The sequence below is a fragment of the Rutilus rutilus genome (genome assembly GCF_951802725.1).
Source record: "Rutilus rutilus genome assembly, chromosome: 4".
NCBI lineage: Eukaryota > Metazoa > Chordata > Actinopteri > Cypriniformes > Leuciscidae > Rutilus > Rutilus rutilus.
The window spans coordinates 49,256,890-49,276,885 of record NC_140212.1 but is presented as its reverse complement, the minus strand read 5'-3'; the positions used below and the strand labels follow the sequence as shown (position 1 = coordinate 49,276,885).

Sequence of the window (19,996 nt, the reverse complement as noted above, 5' to 3'; positions counted from 1 at the left end):
ATTCCTGAGCTTATGCCGATTCGATTGCACCCTATGACGTCATTTTCCGTCATAAAAATATGTCCGCCATTTTGAATAGTCCAAAAAACCTACTTTTTCAAACTCGTCCTAGACGGTTTGTCCGATTTTCACCAAAATTGCACCAGATCATCTTCAGGCAGTGCTGACAAAAATTTATGGAATTCAAGTTGATTCGTCAAACCGTTTTCGATAAACGCACAAACTAATTTTACATAGCCCTTGCGAAAACAGACGTAAGGCTGTATCTCCGCAACACTTTGTCGTATTCAGACCAAACTTGGTATGTCTACTCACAAGCATGACTTGAGGCTACATGCTGCGTTTCGGCGCAGCGCCACCTACTGATCCGGAGATATGAAAAATGGCAAATTTTGCTTATAACTTCTGAACAGTTTGTCCAAATTGATATCCAATATTACCATATCGGCCATTTTGACTGTCGGCCATTTTTAATTTTGTGCTAAAATGCTGTATTTTAAGAACGCATGAACGGATTGTTACGAAACTTGGTATGGGTCATCAGCACGATGCCCTAAAGGAGCCTGAGAAGTTTCGGCGCGATGCCCTGAAGGAGCCTGAGAAGTTTCGGCGCGATGCCCTGAAGGAGCCTGAGAAGTTTCGGCGCGATGCCCTGAAGGAGCCTGAGAAGTTTCGGCGCGATGCCCTAAAGGAGCCTGAGAAGTTTCGGCGCGATGCCCTGAAGGAGCCTGAGAAGTTTCGGCGCGATGCCCTGAAGGAGCCTGAGAAGTTTCGGCGCGATGCCCTGAAGGAGCCTGAGAAGTTTCGGAACAGCGCCACCTAGTAATGTTTTTTTTTTTTTTTTTTACGCTTATAACTTTGGATGTGGTCGACTTATTTTCATGAGAGTCATCTCATTAGACTCCTGAATCCTTGCCGAGTCCAACGATACCAAACATGATAGGTTTCGCCTTACGGTTTGTGTAGCGTTGTGATTTAGCGCTTAAAGTCCCTATAAAGGCAATTCTAAAAAAAAATTCTAAACACATTATAAATGTTAGAAATGTATTGCTAAATCATATTACAAAGACTGTGAACTGTGAAGTACTGAATTGTGAAGTTAGATCGTTAAACAGTTTTTCACCGTTGCTGTGTTCCGGATTTTTTGGGCGGGGCTAAAACGGGGGCTCGATGACGCACTGGAGCCCCTGAGCTCCTGGACACGCCCCTACTTGATGACGCACTGGAGCCCATTCGCATCAGTTTGCCGATCGCGAGTTACTGTCAGTACTATTAGTTACTACTACATCCTACAGTTTGCTAGCTAGCTATGCCTTCGTCACGGAAATGCGAATTACCTGGATGCGATCACGTACAAAACAGATCGGTGTCCTTATTTAAATTTCCGAAAAACTATCACATCAACAAGAGGTGGATTAATTTTGTGAAGAACCACCTTGATGGACAGCTGAGGATCACCGCCAAAACCCGCCTCTGTAGTGATCATTTTACACGGGATAGTTTTATAAACTTTCGTCTGAGACAACTGGGATTCACTGATAATCCGCTGTTACTGGTGAATGGGGCCGAACCGACTATCTCCCGCATCGGCCTTCATCCTCCCGTCGCGCCGACAACTGGTGCCATCATCGGCAGTGCGTGCCCACCAATGAGTGTAAGATGCCTTGTGTGCTTATGTTATAATTATAGTAGGTAGTCCAGGCTCGAACATGTATGGCTTGCAAAACAAATGTATGGCTTTGTAAAACAAATTAATCTGCTAGGAGCATCCATTCCGTCTGTAGCGGTGACAGTTGAGTGTGGCGACGGCAGCTTTCCCGCGAGTGGGCGTGGTTTCAGCGCAGCCAGCGGACACGCCCCCAGCGTTTGAGAGCAGAGAATACTGCTCATTTTTTCAAGATTTTGATAGCTTATTTTATGTACTTGCTGGCTTTTTTTATCATTCAAATTTGGCTGGGTGGCTAAAAACACATTTTTCTGTGGTGTGACAAACTCAGAACAGATACTTAATTTTGACTTTACAGGGACTTTAAAAAACATTTGCCGATATCTTCGAAACCGTTTGTCCGATCGTGACGAAACCACCGTCAGAAGTTTGGAAACATAGGTCGATATTTAAACGCCAATGCCCAAATGCAAAAATATTGATAGTAAGGGGTAGTAAAATCCAATCAAAGTCATGGGTCAGTAATTTTTTACGTGTTTTTACATATAAATGTCTATAACTCCGAGGCGAATTAAGATATTTTCACCAAAATTGACACACATATGTATGGGCTCACTCTGAGGACACATACAAAAATGGTGGGACTGAGCCTCTTGGTGGCGCTATAATAGAACAAAACATGAAATTCCCATTGACTTCAATAAAGTTTTGTGAAATAAAATGCTATACTAAACAAATGCATTGGTGTAATATTACGAAACTCAGAATGTGCCATCAACACCATCCCCTGAAGATACTCAAAATATTTTGAGACAGCGCCACCTAGTGATCAAAAGTTATAACAAAATTTCCAAAAAGGCTAATAACTTTGGAATAAATCTGGCTATTGTAAGGCCACTGGCCTTATTAGATTTCTTAGGTCAAGCCGAGAACATAGATACCAAGTTTACCTTATTTGGCCGAACTTCCTGTCCGCCATCTTGATTTTCATTCAAAACCTAATTTTTCGAACTCCTCCTAGACTGTTTGTCCGATTTTCACCAAAATCGAATCGTATCATCTCCAGACTATGCCGACTAAAAGTTATGGATTTCGTGTCGATAGACGAAACAGTTTTCGTATAGCGCAGCAGCAAATTTGAGGCATGATGGTAAAAGCACTATTAGGCTTTATCTCTGCAATGCCTTGACATATTGGCACCAAACTCTGTCATTGTCACTTCATTCTGACCACATCACATCAGTTTTGTAACTGCATCACCTATTGGTCGAAAGTGATAATCCATTAAATCATATTTTTAATTACTGTTTATATGATTTTTCAGCCATTTTGCCTAAAATCTGCTTTAAATGTCTTTAATTGCTCATTGTTGCAGTTGTTCTGACACTTTCAGACATGTTGACATGTCTTGTCATCTGATTCTGCTTGGCCCCGGTAATTGCTGCTTGCAGCTATATTTATTAGGGGTTCAAGCATGAAATGCTGAAACCCTATTGTAATTGTAAGGATTCGTAAAACGCATCGTGCAGGCCAAACCGTAAGGCCTAGAGACTTGAAACCTGGCCAGATGGTAGGCCTCAATTTGGGGACAACCTATCAGAGTATGACCCCGATTGGCCCATAGGTGGCGCTACAGCAACCAAAAGTACGAAATCGCTCATAACTCTTAGACCGTTTGTCCCAGTGTCTTACACCACTGTAATCCCTGGCTCACGGCGGACAAAATGGCTATCTCCAAAATTGATTTAGGCAGGAAAAATGTTCTGCTATGTCGAATTTTGTCCAAAACCTACTTTTGCGAACTAGTCCCTGGTTTTTGGCCCGATCGGAACCAGACCAGTCTAGGACAATTCTCTGGACTCTCTAGATCAGGGGTGTCCAAACTCAGTCCTGGAGGGCCACTGTCCTGCAGAGTTTAGCTCCAACCCCAATTAAACACACCTGAACCAGATAATCAGACCTTGATTATCTGGTTCAGGTGTGTTTAATTGGGGTTGGAGCTAAACTCTGCAGGACAGTGGCCCTCCAGGACTGAGTTTGGACACCCCTGCTCTAGATCAATAGTTATCGAAAAAAGTTAAACTTTTGCATGTGGGTGGCTGTAGCAGGGTCATTTAGAAAAGGGGCGTGACAAAATACACTCAAAAGTCTATAAATCCTGAATGAAAACTCAGAACTTTACAAAAATGTATGAGCATATGTGTCATAACATGGTGAAGAAGCGTGCAGAGTGTCATGGAGATCGGACCATAGGTGGCGCTATAACTGGCAAAAAGCTTCCATTCTTATTAGGGGTTCAAGCATGAAATGCTGAAACCCTATTGTAATTGTAAGGATTTGTAAAACGCATTGTGCAGGCCAATCCTTAAGGCCTAGAGACTTGAAACCTGGCCAGATGGTAGGCCTCAATTTGGGGACAACCTATCAGAGTATGACCACGATTGGCCCATAAGAGGCGCTACAGCAACCAAAAGTTCGAACTAGTCCCTGGTTTTGGCCCGATCGGAACCAGACCAGTCTAGGACAACTCTCTGGACTCTCTAGATCATACATGGGCAATATACGGCCCGGGGGCCGGATCCGGCCCGCATATTGCTTCAATCCGGCCCCCGCAATGCGGTCGATGCACTCGCAATTTGGACATTCATTATTTATATGAAAACCCCAAATCGCATGAAAATCACACACAAAACACATAATCGTACAAATACTTAAATCGTGCATTTATTAGCTTCTTGTTTCAGTGAAGAAATGTCACTTTAGCTTAGTTATCACGCATGAGAATGAGGAAGTGTATACAGGACGCGTCATGAACCACGTGACGTGAGATGATTGACAGGTCAAATCTGACGCAAATCAGGAAGAGACACATCTAGCTCCGTTCGCTGTTTGAGCTCTTCAGATCGCATAATTCAGTGGAAAATGAAAAGAAATGTTTTTCTGTATGACGAAATATTTTACTAACATGTGATAACTATTCATTATTTCTCCAAATATGCGCACCATTGGACTAATAGGCCTGGCGGATGCTGTATTTTTTATGTATTTGAACACAAATAAACCGGAGAAGACAAGAATAAATGTTGTGTGAGTAATGATTTCTATTCAAAATAACGATCGTTACAGATTAATTATTTTGCACTCCTGGCATAAATTAAGAAGTGAATGTCACTCCAAACCAGTTTAATCATAAACAGTGGTCAAATATCGAAGCTGGAGTCTAAAACCTTTCTGAAGTTTCTAAAATGATGCTCAGATTGTCCAGAAGTAATACTGTGATGTTTTGACGAGTAATGAATTTTGAACAACAATAATCTGTGATCTTTGACGCGTAAGGGGTTAAAAACAATCCAACAGATGTCGCTGTGTGAAATTACAATTTGCGCCTTTACTTCTCTTCTTCACTCCTCAAAGTAACAAATTCTAAACGGCCGGCGGCATAAAAAAATTGTCAAAATGAGTGCAGTAAAAAAGAGAAAAGTTGACTCTGAATGTCGAGCATTCAATAAAGAATGGACGTCAAAATATTTCGTCACGAACGTCGGCTCAAAGGTGATTTGTCTGATATGTCAGGAGAGCATCGCTGTCTTTAAAGAATATAATATTAGCAGGCACTTCAATGCTAAACATGCTAATTATGCCGTGAATTTCTCCGCAAAGGAGAGGGAAGAAAAAGCCACGAGATTGTCCTCCAACTTAACTGCCAGGCAGAATATTTTTACCAAGCAGTCTAATGCACAGGAGTCAGCAACAAAAGTGAGCTATATGGTGTCACACAAAATCGCCAAACACAGCAAACCATTTTCAGATGGTGAGTTTGTAAAAGACTGTATGGTAGAGGCAGCTAGCGTGCTGTGCCCTGACAGCAAAAGTCAGTTCGGAAATGTGAGCCTGTCTCGCCGTACAGTTACTCGTCGCATCGAGGTAATTGATGATGAGCTGACATCTGCATTGCTAAAAAGGGCCACCGATTTCACATACTTTTCAATAGCGCTGGATGAGAGCACTGATATTAAAGACACTGCTTATATTCATCAGAGGTATTACTGACACATTTGAAATAGTGGAGGAGTTTCTTGCGATGGAATCAATGAAGGGGACGACAAGGGGTTCAGACCTCTATGATGCGGTGTCAGGATGCATGCAGAGAATGAACCTACCGTGGGCGAAGTTACTGAACGTGACCACTGATGGCTGTCCAAACCTCACCGGGAAGAACACTGGGCTATTGCGTAGGATACAGGACAGGGTGAGAGAGGATGACCCTAACTCAACTCTGATTTTCTTGCACTGCATCATTCATCAGGAGGCCTTGTCTAAGTCGGTGTTAAAGCTTGATCACGTCACCAAAACTGTGGTGAAACTTGTCAATTTCATCAGGGCCCGGGCGCTTAACCACCGCCAGTTTATCCAGTTGTTGGAGGAGAGTGAGACAGAACACACTGATGTCCCATACCACTCAAACGTCCGCTGGCTGAGCCTGGGCACAGTGCTACGCCGTGTGTGGGACCTGAGAGATCAGATAGGGGTGTTTCTGGAGAATGTCGGGAAGGCTGGGGACTTTCCAGAACTTGAAGATTCTGATTGGATGCTTGACTTTGCATTTGCTGTGGATTTAATGGGCCATTTGAATGACCTCAATCGGAAGCTGCAGGGGAAGGATGTGTTCGTGCACGAACTGTATTCCTACGTACAAGCATTCAGAGCAAAGCTGACCCTGTTTTCCCGACAAATGACAAACAAGAGCTTTACACATTTTCCAACTCTCGCCACAATGAAGCATGTGCCATCCCGACTCCCTGTCAAATACACCACTACACTCGAGGATCTGCACACTGAATTTAACAGGCGTTTCTCTGATTTCGGAAAAATTGAAAAAGAGATGGAGCTGGTGTCCGCCCCCTTTTCCTTTGACAGCGACCAAGCGCCTCCGGAAGCTCAGCTTGAGTTGATTGACATGCAGTGCGATCCCACTCTCAAGGAGAAATTCACCTCGTCGTCATTGGACAGGTTTTACGGTGCATTGAACGAGGGCAAGTTTCCTAACATGCGGAGGCATGCGCAAAGGATGCTCGTTTTATTCGGGTCCACGTATGTACAGATGGTGGACAACCAGAATGAGACTTTTACCGCCGCCGTTCCCGCGGCGGCAAAATTGGGATGTGTATTTGCTGCCTTTTACCGCTGAGTGGCGCTGTAATCACAGACTTTGAAAAGTGTCAGTTTATTCTCTTTATGACGTAATCTGCCGCGGCAGTAATCTGAGCTGAGGTCACAGATAAATTCAAGATAAATATTGTGGTTAAACGAATTCAAATTCATTAAATTTAAACAAAGTAGACACGTTAAAATTGTGTGCCCAGTTTTTCTATAATTTAGAAAGGCTATGTGTCAATAGGTTACTTGTCATTTACTTACATAAAATTAAAACATTTTCAGGACTTGCAGTTACTAACCGATGTTAGTCGGTTTAAGCATTCTTTGTTATATTCAGGCTTACATGTTGTTATGATTATCAATTGAATTATTTAATAAATAATCAACCACAATGCCTATTACTGCCGCAGCAAAAATAAACCAGTCGAATTTCAAAGTCGTTCGCGAAATGACTAGGCTATACCAGGTGGCGCAAATGACAGGGCAAAACAGCAGCAACTGCGGCATTTTAAAAGGTACGTTTCCTATCTATTTATTTAAAAAAAAAAAAAAAAAACTTTTTTCATTATTTGAACAAAAATGAGACTGATTGAATATGTAAAAATATAAACAAACAAAGCAGAGAATAAAACAAACTTTTAGGGAAAAAATATAGGCCTATTATGCTACAACAGAATTGGTTAACATTAACGAAAGCAAAATATGTAAAAATACATTTAAAACAAAATAAAACAAACCAAATCCGAATTCAAATCGGTTCAAATCCCGAACAAACAGTAGTAGACCTAGGCTATTCAGACGATAGCTCTGTGGTCAGTGCATTAACAATAGCCTCTCGGAGCTTCAAACGATCTGAGATCGAATCTCAGTGTAGCTGACAGTGTTTATGTTTTTCCGTTCTTGATGCTTAAATATGCATCTATTTATTAAAGTCAATCATCTTGTTTAATTATCAATTGTACATTACAACATACATTTGCAACATTCCAGTTGTGCCGCTGCAAAGACGACACTGATGAATCTGATGAAGGAAGACTGTCAGCCGATTGCACCAGAAAATGAAGATGATGAATCTTTAATCTGCTAAATTATTTTTTGTGTGTGTGTGAATCATTCACGAGAATTCAATTCTGTTTTTCAAAACAGATCGAACAAATCAGGAAAATACTTTCAATACAGTATTACTTTCAATTAAAAAATAAACATTGAAAATGTAAAAGAAAAAGAAAATTAATTAAGTTTGAAAACCCATCGCACATTTCAAGGTATGAATAAAGTGTCGGGACAGTTTATTTATTTAAACAGGGTTGCATCGATAGAGTTTATTCCCTTTGTGATGCAAAATAAGAAACACAGAATCTTATTCTTGCAACATTTTAAATTTCTATTGTCAAAGAAATTGCAGCTAAATTAAAAAATTAAAACGGTACAAAACGAAAAAAGTTCAAAGCACCATAAACTAAGAACAGGCGTTTTTCTTTGCCTCTCTCGCGCTGGATATTTTTTTACTAAGTTTGGTCTCCCTCACTGCGCGCGGCGGGTCTTTCTCGAAATTAAGCATGAATAATACAGCTGATAATACTGTATATGTCGCTGTGTGTCATCCACACAAATCACGAAAGAAAAAACTGTAACAAATAGCTTTTGTTCCTTCAAAGATAAAGCATGCCTTGCTGAATTCACCTTACAATAAAACGAGGTGGGTCGCGAATTAAAGAGCTCTGTATCTGCTAAATTGAAATTGTGTGTGGAAAACCTTTAAATACAATCAATAAAACTACAATATATAATTTAATAAGATATAGGGCCTACTGTACATAGGCTATGGACTTTTGGAGATTTTGAGATTAATCCTTAAAAGAATTTAGCCTTTGCCTGCTCATCAGGCTGGCTCCGACACTCTCCATATGAAAGACGGAACATTAACACCTCTGTCCTGCACCCCCACGATAAAGCAACTATTGCCTTCTCCAAACCCCCCACAGGCTAGCTGAGTTTGCAAAACAAAACAAAGAGTTCGCCACTCGTCGTGGTGTGCCAAAACACTTAATTATAAACTTCAATATTTCATTCAAAACAATCTCAAAACGCTTTGTGACATTTTGAAAAGCCGTGGATGCATTACTGCCACTGGAACGCAACAGAATACTGGTTCTGATTTTATTGTTTGTCGTTTAAACGTCATAGGCTATATATATATATATATATATATATATATATATATATATTAACAGAACTGCTTTTGAAATTACGATTGGAATTATTATAGGCTACAGAAGTAAAGTCATTGGATAATATTTGTTCCTTAGTGTAAAATGGAAATGCATGGTGATTTTATTTTGTAAATAGGCTATAAGCAAAAAACTATGTTTTAGAACTAGACAAATCTCTCTGCATCAACAATAGACTATAAAATGCATTAATAGGCTAATTTAAAAATATCTGTAGTCCAAGTTAGCTCGGGATTCAAACCCGTGTCATCTAAATGATCGTGACGTAAGTTCAACCACTCGGCCACGATTCACTCGTTGCGACATGGCCTAACGTTCCAGTGTGTGTTCGCACAAACGCTCTTCATTCAAATGAACGCGCCGCCGCGTTTGTCGAACACTAATTCAACATGCCAGAATAAAACCTGGCTTTAGAACAATGCATAGCGCCACTCGTCATGGTGTGCCAAAAAAATTACAATAATTTAGTTTAATTTATTTCAGTGTTTGAGTTAAAAAAATCCTCTACAAATTAAATTAACACAAAGTCGGCTATTAGAGTCCTTTATAGGCTACGTAAAAAAGCAAAGGGCTTACAGTCTTAACATTTAGGCTACTTTGCTTTGCTAATTTCAGTATGCTTTACCAACGCTATGTATTCAATTAAAGTTCCAAGAGGTCTGGTCTCTATATTTCCTTCCCAGCTGACACTAATATGCAAGTGCACAGCGAAATTCTATTCTAAAAAAAAAGTCTATAGGCCTACTATAACCTGTTGTAGCCATTAAATAATCTCATTTAGTATCATATTTGTTAAAATATTATAATGTTATTTTTTTCCATCTATGTTGAATATGAAAAGTGAACAGCACGAGTAAGATAGGATGCATTATATCGAGAAATGGATATGGAGTGGGTCAGACATGATTTTGACCACTTCATTAAGTTTTGGTTAGTAGAAAACCTTTCTTTTAAGTGAATTTCGTTTTCTATAAATTGTATCTTAATTTTAATCAATTTTTCATCAACCAATTGCCTGGATTTAAATAAGTAAGAGAAGTAAATATAACAGACACTAATCATGGAGGCGCCCGCGCGGTCACTTGCATTGCACGTCAGCTGGAGCGCATCTCATCCTCCTAACTTAACGAAACTCAGCGTATGCCTCACACAGACATGATAAATACATCAAATACACAAAGCTTGAAATGTCTTCAAACGAAATAATTCAAAACGAAAAGAAAAAGGCTACTCTCTGATTATGTCTTTATGTGCATTTCTCTCTAGGTGCGTTCACTACAAATATGGCGATCGTCAACTTCATCTTTGCAGTCGACACTGTCAGAAAACACTAGTTTATTGATAAAAATCAATGCACGCATCACCGGATTTACAAATACACATCTTGCTTGTTGCACGCACACATGTCGAAAAAACGAAATAACATTATTATTATTAATACATCTTTTAGAATATTTGATTAAATGCTGATTGTTGCGCTTGTTCAATTTAATAAAATTCAAACTTTAATTGTGATAATTAAAATAATTGAAAATGAAATATTTAGTGGCCAAGTTTTGCTAATTTATTATATAGGCTATTATATGCCTATTGCCTATATTAAGTAGGTCATATTAAGACAAGGCATATATTAGTTATTTTAGCTGTTATGAGAAAAATAAATCTAACGAAATCTAAAATCTAAATCTAATAAATCAAAAAAAAAAAATCTAACGCCAATTCAACATGCCAGAATAAAACCTGATTTTTGAACAATGCGTAACGCCACTCGGCCTGGTGTGCCAAAACACTACATTTTAAACTTCAATGTTTAATTCAAAACAATCTCAAAACGCGTTGTGACATTTTTTTTTAAAGCAGTAGCCTAGCCTATATAGATTAAGGGCATTGAATCCAGGATCTTAACTAAAACGCGTTCCGAGTAATCTCTCAAAAATTATGCCACACTACTCCATGTATTTTTTTTTTTTTTAAGGACTGCTTTTGAAATCACTATAAATTACTATGCAATTGTATCGCTCACGAGAGCTCTTCATTTATCTAATTCCTCAATAGAATAGAAAAAATATTCCGCGTCATTGCTCCTAATATCGCCTCTATTTTTAACTTTTGATTCTATTTTTTCAGTTCTAAAATTTATTCTATCTTTGGTTCTATTCTGTTGTAGCCTAATAGGCCTATTTATATATATGAAAAATATGCCTATTAGGCTTAGGGTTTTTTATTTAACCCACTTACATTTTAAAATGCGGCAATTGCTGCTGTTTTGCACAATGTCCCTTTGCGCCACCTGGCGGTCATTTCGGGAACGACTTTGAAATGCGGCTGGTTTATTTTCGCCGCGGTGATTTCGGCGCGGCGGTAATAGGCATTTTGGTTGTCCACCATCTGTATGCGAGCAGACTTTCTCTGTAATGAACTTTAACAAGTCACGCTACAGATCACGACTAACCGACACACACCTGTCGTCCGTGTTGCGCATCTCAACGTCGAACACGACCCCAGATTTCGGTGACTTAGTAAAGAAAGGCGACCGTCTCAATTGTTCACATTGAGTTACAGAACACCGACAAAAAGCTCTTCATCTCAGTTGCATAGGCCGAAATACATTTTTCTAAAGTAGGCCTAGCCAAAGTTCCATTAAGTTACTTTTTTACAACATTGTTCAGTTTCATGTTGCCATTTCTTATGCATGTCCCGTAGATAGTGATGATACAGCTAAATCAAATTTAAATTTTGTAAGATGCATAGGCCTATATAGGCCCTTTATATCTTTCAAGCAAACATACGTGTGATGAAGTTGATCTGCACTTAAATTGTGTTCTATTTTATAAAAGATTTTAACAAAATATGTGAAAGAAATTACAAAAAAAATTAATAATCACAACTGAAAACTGAATATGTTTTTCATTCAGTGATGAAGGTCTCCCTCTGATATATAACCTCAATTAAATTTGATAATTCCAAGCCAGATTGCCTGAAGTCTGTATGTTAATGTAACTTGCACACATACATTTGCAGTTTTGTTAAAGGGATACTCCACTTTTTTCGGAAATATGCTCATTTTACATCTCCCCCAGAGTTAAACAGTTGAGTTTTACCGTTTTAGAATCCATTCAGCCGAACTCCGGGTCTGACGGTACCACTTTTAGCATAGCTTAGCACAGATCATTGATTCTGATTAGTCCAGTAGCATTTCTTTCAAAATGACCAAAGAGTTTCAATATTTTTCCTATTTAAAACTTGACTCTTCTGTAGTTAAACCGTGTACTAAGATCGACGGAAAATGAAAAGTTGCGATTTTCTAAGCCTATATGACTAGGAACTACTCTCATTCCGGCGTAATAATCAAGGAACTGTGCGGCTGTACCATGAGTGCAGCAGGCGTAGTGATATGACGCAGCGCCTGAAAATAGGTCTAATAGGTTAGACAAACTTAGTCCCGGTCACATTGGAAGAAGTTACCGAGCTGGGGACTATTTTCAGGCGCTGCGTCATATCATTACGCCTGCTGTACTCACTCCTAGCCATATAGGCTTAGAAAATCGCAACTTTTCATTTTCCGTCGATCTTAGTACACGGTTTAACTACAGAAGAGTCAAGTTTTAAATAGGAAAAATATTGAAACTCTTTGGTCATTTTGAAAGAAATGCTACTGGACTCATCAGAATCAATGATCTGTGCTAAGCTATGCTAAAAGTGGTACCGTCAGAACCGGAGTTCGGCTGAATGGATTCTAAAACGGTAAAACTCAACTGTTTAACTCTGGGGGAGATGTAAAATGAGCTTATTTCCGAAAAAAGTGGAGTATCCCTTTAATAGTTTTCTATCTTGAAAAGCTACAGCTGGTATGAATGACAGTTGAACAATATGCAGGGTAGTGTAGGAAATGAATCCTTGAAAGTAAATCCAGTTATTGTAACCTTAGAGTAGCCTAGGTCAGACAGGCCTAGCAAAAATAAGTATCAGGCCTTGAAATAGGCTGTCAAAGTAACTGTAGAGTAGCCTTATACATATTTTGCATTGCATTAATTTGTATCATTTAATCATGTAACTATGTTTAATTGCAATTGTCCAAAGTGTGGCCCTCCGTTTACTTTGCCAAAGTAACTGTGGCCCTCAGACTAAAACTGTTGCCCACCCCTGCTCTAGATCAATAATTATCAAAAAAAAAGTTGAACTTTTGCATTTGGGTGGCTGTAGCAGGGTCATTTATAAAATGGGCTTGGCAAAATACACTAAAAAGCCTATAAATCCAAAAATAAAAACTCAGAACTTCACAAAAATTGGTGAGCATATGTTACATAACATCATTAACAAGCATGCCAAATTTTATGGAGATCGGACCATAGGTGGCGCTATAAGTGTTTAAAAGCTTTAAAACCATATATTTCCTATGGTACATTGCCTATATTGGCTGTAAATGGTATTTTTCATCTATTATGTCAGTTGTTACATACTTGCTAAATAAAACTTAATAACTTTTGATGCTTTTGTGCTTAAAGGCCTTAACTGCTTGAACCCTGATAAATGCTGCTTGCAGCTTTAATTTTTTTTTGTATCTGTCACCTGCTGTTATGTATGTTTTGTTTTTGTTGCATATTAATAAAAAAAAAAAAAAAATAGGGAAGCACCGATACCCAGCTCATGAACTTGTAAAAATGCTCTGATAACAACAACCGATAGGCCTACCAGGCAGCGTGTGTGCAGTAACACATTGCTGTGGTGTGTGAGCTGATAAGAGGAAAACGCGAAGTGGATTGAGCGCGCACCAGCACAGATGCGCGAGCTGGTCGAGCACACCCCTTTAAACAGACATCAGTGGAAAGTTTGTAGTAGGGCTGGGCGATAAAACGATAGTGATATGTATCGCGATAGACACGTAATCAATATCAATAAAAAATGCGTTCGATAAAACGTTCGATTTTTTTTTTTTTTTTAAACGCTTATAACTTTGAATGTGGTTGACTTATTTTCATGAGAGTCATCTCATTAGACTCCTGAATCACTCTCTGGTAACCTAGCAATGTTGACACCAGGTTACATCATTAAAGTTTATGGAAACTCGTTTTCCCTCCTCTGCGGCTGTCAATCATTCTCCATTCAGTAACGTTATTCAAACAGCAGGATGCACGGTAAAACTCTCTCCAATATGATATATTCACATTATGATGCTTGATCTGTAGAGAAAAGGCTGTGAATTTGCATAAAATGACTTTATTTTGTTGGAGTTTGTTGCTGTTTTTAAACGACTCGCAGCCGTGTGCCTGTTAGATCTAGAGCTTAGATCGGGCCCAACAAATCAAGCCCGACCCTATCCGAGCCCGTTGTGTCCAAGCCCGGCCCGGCCCAACACGTTCACTGTGATTATGAGCCCGAGCCCGATTTAAACCCGACCATTTTTAATATGTGGGCCGTTGTAACCAGGGGTGGCGGCAGAATTTTTTTTAACGCAGGTGCTGCTGTGCTAGATCAGTTAGGCTACACTCTAAAAACTCCTGGGTCAAAAATAACCCATAATGGGTTATTTTTGACCCAACTCCTGGGTTAAAAAAAGGGACCAACTAATTTATGGGTTATTTCAACTCAGAAAATTGGGTTATGCTTTTTGACCCAAATTCTGGGTTAAATACCTGACCCAAGTGATGGGTTTAAAAAACCCAACATCTGGGTAGAAATAACCCAAAAATTAGTTGATCCTTTTTTAACCCAGGAGTTGGGTCAAAAATAACCTAACTTGGGTCACTAGCTTTCACAAAATCTTGCACTGACAGATTTAAGTCTTATTAAAAAAAATGTAGGTATAGAGAGATGATATAAGGACAATTAGAGTAAAATGCTCACCTCTAAAATTCTCTGTCAGCTCAGACAGCTGCCACTCAGTTAGCTTATCAGCGACAAAACTGTCCATTTCAAAATGACCTGGAGAAAACATAGCAATAAAGAGGTTAGCAACAATTTGAAGACTTGACCCGCTTAAATGTAACTCTCACTAACGTTACTTCAGTCAGTAGAGCACTGTATAATATGATAAGCACGGCGCAGTTGGTAAACATAACTCAACTATTGTGTTGCCTCGTCGCTCTGTAGCCGCTGCTATGGGGCTCGCACACCGGACGAGAAGCGGCGCGTCGCGTCTAGGACAACTCGAGGTATCGCTCACCGGACGTGCGCCTCGTGCGTTTTGTGCGCTCTGTTTTGAAGCGTTTCATATTATCAAAGTTTTGCGCACTGAAAGATTATTAAAAGCCTATATTTTTTTATACTTCGCCTGCTCAATACATTTAAAATAAGCATAATTTAATTGTGTATTATTTCTGTGTAGTGTAGCGTAGGCTATATAAATATATAGACTTCTGAATTCTTGACATTTCATATATGATTATAAAATTGTGAAATGTATGATTGCCTGATTGAATTTACTATATATATAGTACTTGAGTACTAATAGTAATATTATTTGTACTATTTATAATACTATTTGTTTTTATTAACATGTTTATATTTTATAAAATTACTCTGCAGATTTTTTTTTAAGAATTACTTTTTGCTGCTGATTTATACACTCACTAAGTTTAATAAAAATACATAATACATTTATGTAATTTTTAAAGGTGTTAACTGTAATCTTACACTGCAAAATGAGAACTTTAAATTCATCACAATTATGTAAGTATCTGGATATCTACCGCAGGGCAAGGGCTTCGATAACCTCTCTCTTTTTTGACCACACATGTGTTTGCATCCCTGCTTTATAACTGAGGGGATTATAATCAGAGGAAGGTTAAGTTTAAAATAAAAATGTTAAATGTAATTCTGTCAGGTCCATTAAGTCAAGAACACACAGACAATAAAAATAAATTTAAGAAATTTTATTGAATAGATCGCAAACAAGTTGATGTTCCTGAATTGAAATTTGGCAGTATGGCTCTGTTCAGGGAGTCCTCTGACCTTTCATGAGCACCATGAAATAAGCAGAGAGTCAGGAGACGGCAGCAGCAGCATTAGGGAACGCTCACAGTTTAGGACTGTGAGAGCTAAAATATCCCCCCCAAACAAAACCACACCTGGCAATCCTCTGAGATACAGAGGAGGATTTTACAGAGGAGTTAACGAGCTAATGCAGCTCAGCTGGAGCAGATCAGCTGACGGGACAGGGTTGTTAGCAAATAGCATTAGCAGCGTCTTGACTACCTGGCCTGCCAGAACTGACGCTGACGCTCAATTATATTTTTCTTCTGGTCCTTATTTTAAATAGGTCATAAAAAAAAAATCAATAATTATCGATATCGACCGATATGAAACGCTTATATCGTGATACAGTTTTCAGCCATATCGCCCAGCCCTAGTTTGTAGTTCAGTCGGATGTCAATGGCAAAGAAAATAAAACGAAGCATGTAGCTTATTATTAACGTTAACTGACGAGAGAGAGAGAGCGAGCGCACTTCTGTTGAATGCTCTTGAGTGTTGATCGTTTACTCAGCACGTGTTATTTGGATTAAAACTAAATCGTATAGGTAAGTAAAGTAAAACATGAACTGTTACCTGATTTATAACGAGTGGTTCCCTACATTATTACAGGACGTTTGCAGGTCAAGAAGTTCAATGAACGCAAACATCCGAAGCGCGCGCCCCGAAAACCAGCGTCTCAGACAGCGCACAAATACTGAATTGAATTCTCTTTCATGTCTTGCGCTTGTACGGACGAATTCACACTAAATTATGTAAAAAAGTCGTAGCCATGTTCAGATGCGGTCCGTGCGCTCGGTCTTAATAAACCTGCTGCTGTGTTTTAATGTTTATCAAACAAAGGACAAAGAAATCACTCACTAGCACTGCTCTTGACTAAATAGACTATCCTTTTCAACTTTACAAAAATAACCATCTATATTTAGTTTATACAGTAATGAATATGCATTTTTTCCACATTTGATGACTATTCAAATTTCTGTACCTGTTAGATCTACACGAAAAACTCTAAACACTGTTTATTTCATTTGTAGCCTTTCTTTGTTCTATTGTATTTATTTGTCCTATATGTAATTTGATTATTTGTTCTTATTTTGTTACTGACTGCTTACTTGTCTTTAATAATGTTTTAAATTCACATTAATTAGGCTGGTAGTTTTTGTTGTATCAAAATTGGATTAAATAATTGATATTTCACTGGTATCTAAACATCTGAACCGCTGACCCGATCCTCAGCACTGAGCCCTGCTGAAGCTGCTCTAAATATGTGCTGTGATATTAGATGAAAGATAAAATATGATAGAGCATTTTAGCAGGCTTAATTAAGCATGAGAATAACTGAAGGAAATATATATTTGATGAACAAATTAAGCCAACTAATATGATTTATATTCCTTTGGTTTGTCTACTAATACATTTAAAAATTAAATTAATGACAAATTTAAATTTAATTTGCAGTGAAAATTCAGGGATGGGCTACGGTAATCGGTATCGGCGAGTACAAAAAATGAAAGAATGGGTATTGGACTCGTTCTGCAAAAAGTGGTATCGGCGCATCCCTAATTAAAAAATTTTGTTGTTGAAAAAAATTACAATAGTTTCACACTAATTTAACGCTGCAGTCAGTCTGAGATATATAGAGCTATTTCACATGGCTATGAGCATGATATTATGTATATGATAAGTATAATACAACTTTCATTCTTCAGGTCAATCATATATTCATAGGAAAAAAATCTGTTTCAAGTCAAGTCAAGTCAAGTCATCTTCATTTATATAGCGCTTTTAACAACGTAGATTGTTTCAAAGCAGCTTCACAGAGATAAGCGTATAATTTAAGGTAACAGAGATTGTTTTGGCTTTATAGCAGAGTTAAGTTATTTTCCAGCTAAAGTTAGTTTTGATTGATTTGCTTCCGTCGCAACGATCATTTGTTATTAAATTAGGGGCCGCTAAGACGACACCATTCTCTCTACACAGACTTTAAACGCGAACCTGTGAGAAACGCTGATGGCGTTCACATGCGCATTTAGAACGGGTTCTATAGTTATGTGTGTTTGAAAATACGCAGGTTTGGAATTCCCTACAAGCCAAGCCTAAACAAAATACTTGTCTTTCCTTATAAATTTTGATAAAGAATTTTATTTAATTTTGTTGCTTTGGGGTAGGAACGCGAAACGAATTTCCCGACAACGCCTTATCTGTAGAGTGGTCGAGGGATCCTCCATAGGGAGAGACTAGTTGGCACTTCAGCACTGCGTTGTCATCGGTCCAGGCGAAGGTCCTTCGTCAGATCTGGATACGGCACGGATCCGGCAGGCTGCAGGAAAACCTCGGGATAAACACAGACACTAAAATTAGCGTAGATGCCATTCTTCTCATGATGTAACGAGTACATCAGGAGTTATGGGAAGTGTTCCTGGTTCCGGCTGACCTAATCTATGCAGCCTAACATTAAATTATAGAAGTCTATAATGTATTATGTGAAAGCTAGGTCAAAGAGATGTGTCTTTAATCTGGCTTTGAACTGACAGAGTGTGTCTGCTTCCCGGACAATGGTAGGAAGACTGTTCCAGAGTTTTGGTGCTAAATAGGAAAAGGATCTACCGCCAGCAGTCGATTTAGATATTCTAGGTATTATTAACTGGCCGGAATTTTGAGATCGCAATAGACGTGAAGGACTATAATGCGTTAAGAGCTCGCTCAAGTACTGCGGAGCTAAACCATTTAGTGCTTTGTAAGTAATCAGCAATATTTTAAAATTGATGCGATGTTTAATAGGGAGCCAATGCAGTTTTGACAGAACTGGGCTAATATGGTCATACTTCCTGGTTCTGGTAAGAACTCGAGCTGCTGCGTTTTGAACCAGCTGTAGTTTGTTTATTAAGCGGGCAGGGCAACCACCCAGTAGAGCATTACAATAATCTAGCCTTGAGGTCATGAACGCATGAACTAATTGTTCCGCATTTGTCAATGAGAGCATATGACGTAATTTAGATATATTTTTAAGATGGAAAAATGCAGTTTTACAGATACTAGACACGTGACTTTCAAATGAAAGATTGGTGTCAAAGAGCACATTCAGGTTCCTAACCGACGATGAAGACTTAACAGAGCAGCCATCGAGTGTTAGACAGTATTCTAGGTTATTACGTGAGGAAGTTTTTTGTCCAATAATTAGAAACTCTGTTTTTTCAGAGTTTAGAAGTAGGAAATTACGAGTCATCCAATTTTTTATATCAGCTATGCATTCTGTTAATTTAGTGAATTGATAAGTTTCGTTAGGTTTTGAAGAAATATAGAGCTGAGTATCGTCAGCATAACAGTGAAAGCTAATTCCATGTTTCCTAATGATATCTCCTAATGGTAGCATGTACAGAGTGAACAGCAGCGGTCCTAGTACTGAGCCTTGTGGTACGCCATACTGAACTTGTGATCGATGAGATATCTCTTCATTTACTGCTACAAACTGATAACGGTCAGATAAGTATGATTTAAACCATGCTAGTGCAATTCCACTAATGCCAACATAGTTTTCTAGTCTATTTAAAAGAATGTTGTGGTCGATAGTGTCAAATGCAGCACTAAGATCGAGTAACACTAATAGAGAGACACAACCACGATCGGATGATAAGAGCAAATCATTTGTGACTCTAACGAGAGCAGTCTCAGTACTATGGTACGGTCTAAATCCTGACTGGAAATCCTCGCAGATATCATTTCTTTCAAGAAAGGAACACAGTTGTGAGGATACTGCCTTTTCTAATATCTTTGACAGAAAAGGTAGATTAGAGATCGGCCTGTAATTGACTAATTCTGAAGGATCAAGTTGCGTTTTTTTAACAAGCGGTTTAATCATAGCCAGCTTAAAGTTTTTTGGTACGTATCCTAGAGACAAAGATGAATTAATGATATTAAGAAGAGGATCTATGACCTCTGGAAGCATCTCTTTCAGTAGCTTAGTCGGTATAGG

The 19,996-nt window shown here is 38.7% G+C and overlaps 3 protein-coding genes across 3 annotated transcripts in view; 2 read left to right on the top strand and 1 right to left on the bottom strand.

The window, feature by feature from the left end:
• LOC311289564 (uncharacterized protein) overlaps nucleotides 1–19,996 on the top strand; it is a 401,792-nt gene that overhangs the window by 126,787 nt on the left and 255,009 nt on the right. The window lies entirely within an intron of this gene.
• The window catches only part of LOC311289572 (period circadian protein homolog 3-like), a 293,734-nt gene that overhangs the window by 188,602 nt on the left and 85,136 nt on the right, over nucleotides 1–19,996 (bottom strand). The window lies entirely within an intron of this gene.
• Nucleotides 1–19,996, top strand: part of LOC311288931 (uncharacterized protein) — a 46,657-nt gene that overhangs the window by 19,895 nt on the left and 6,766 nt on the right. The gene's annotated exons all lie outside the window — the stretch shown is intronic.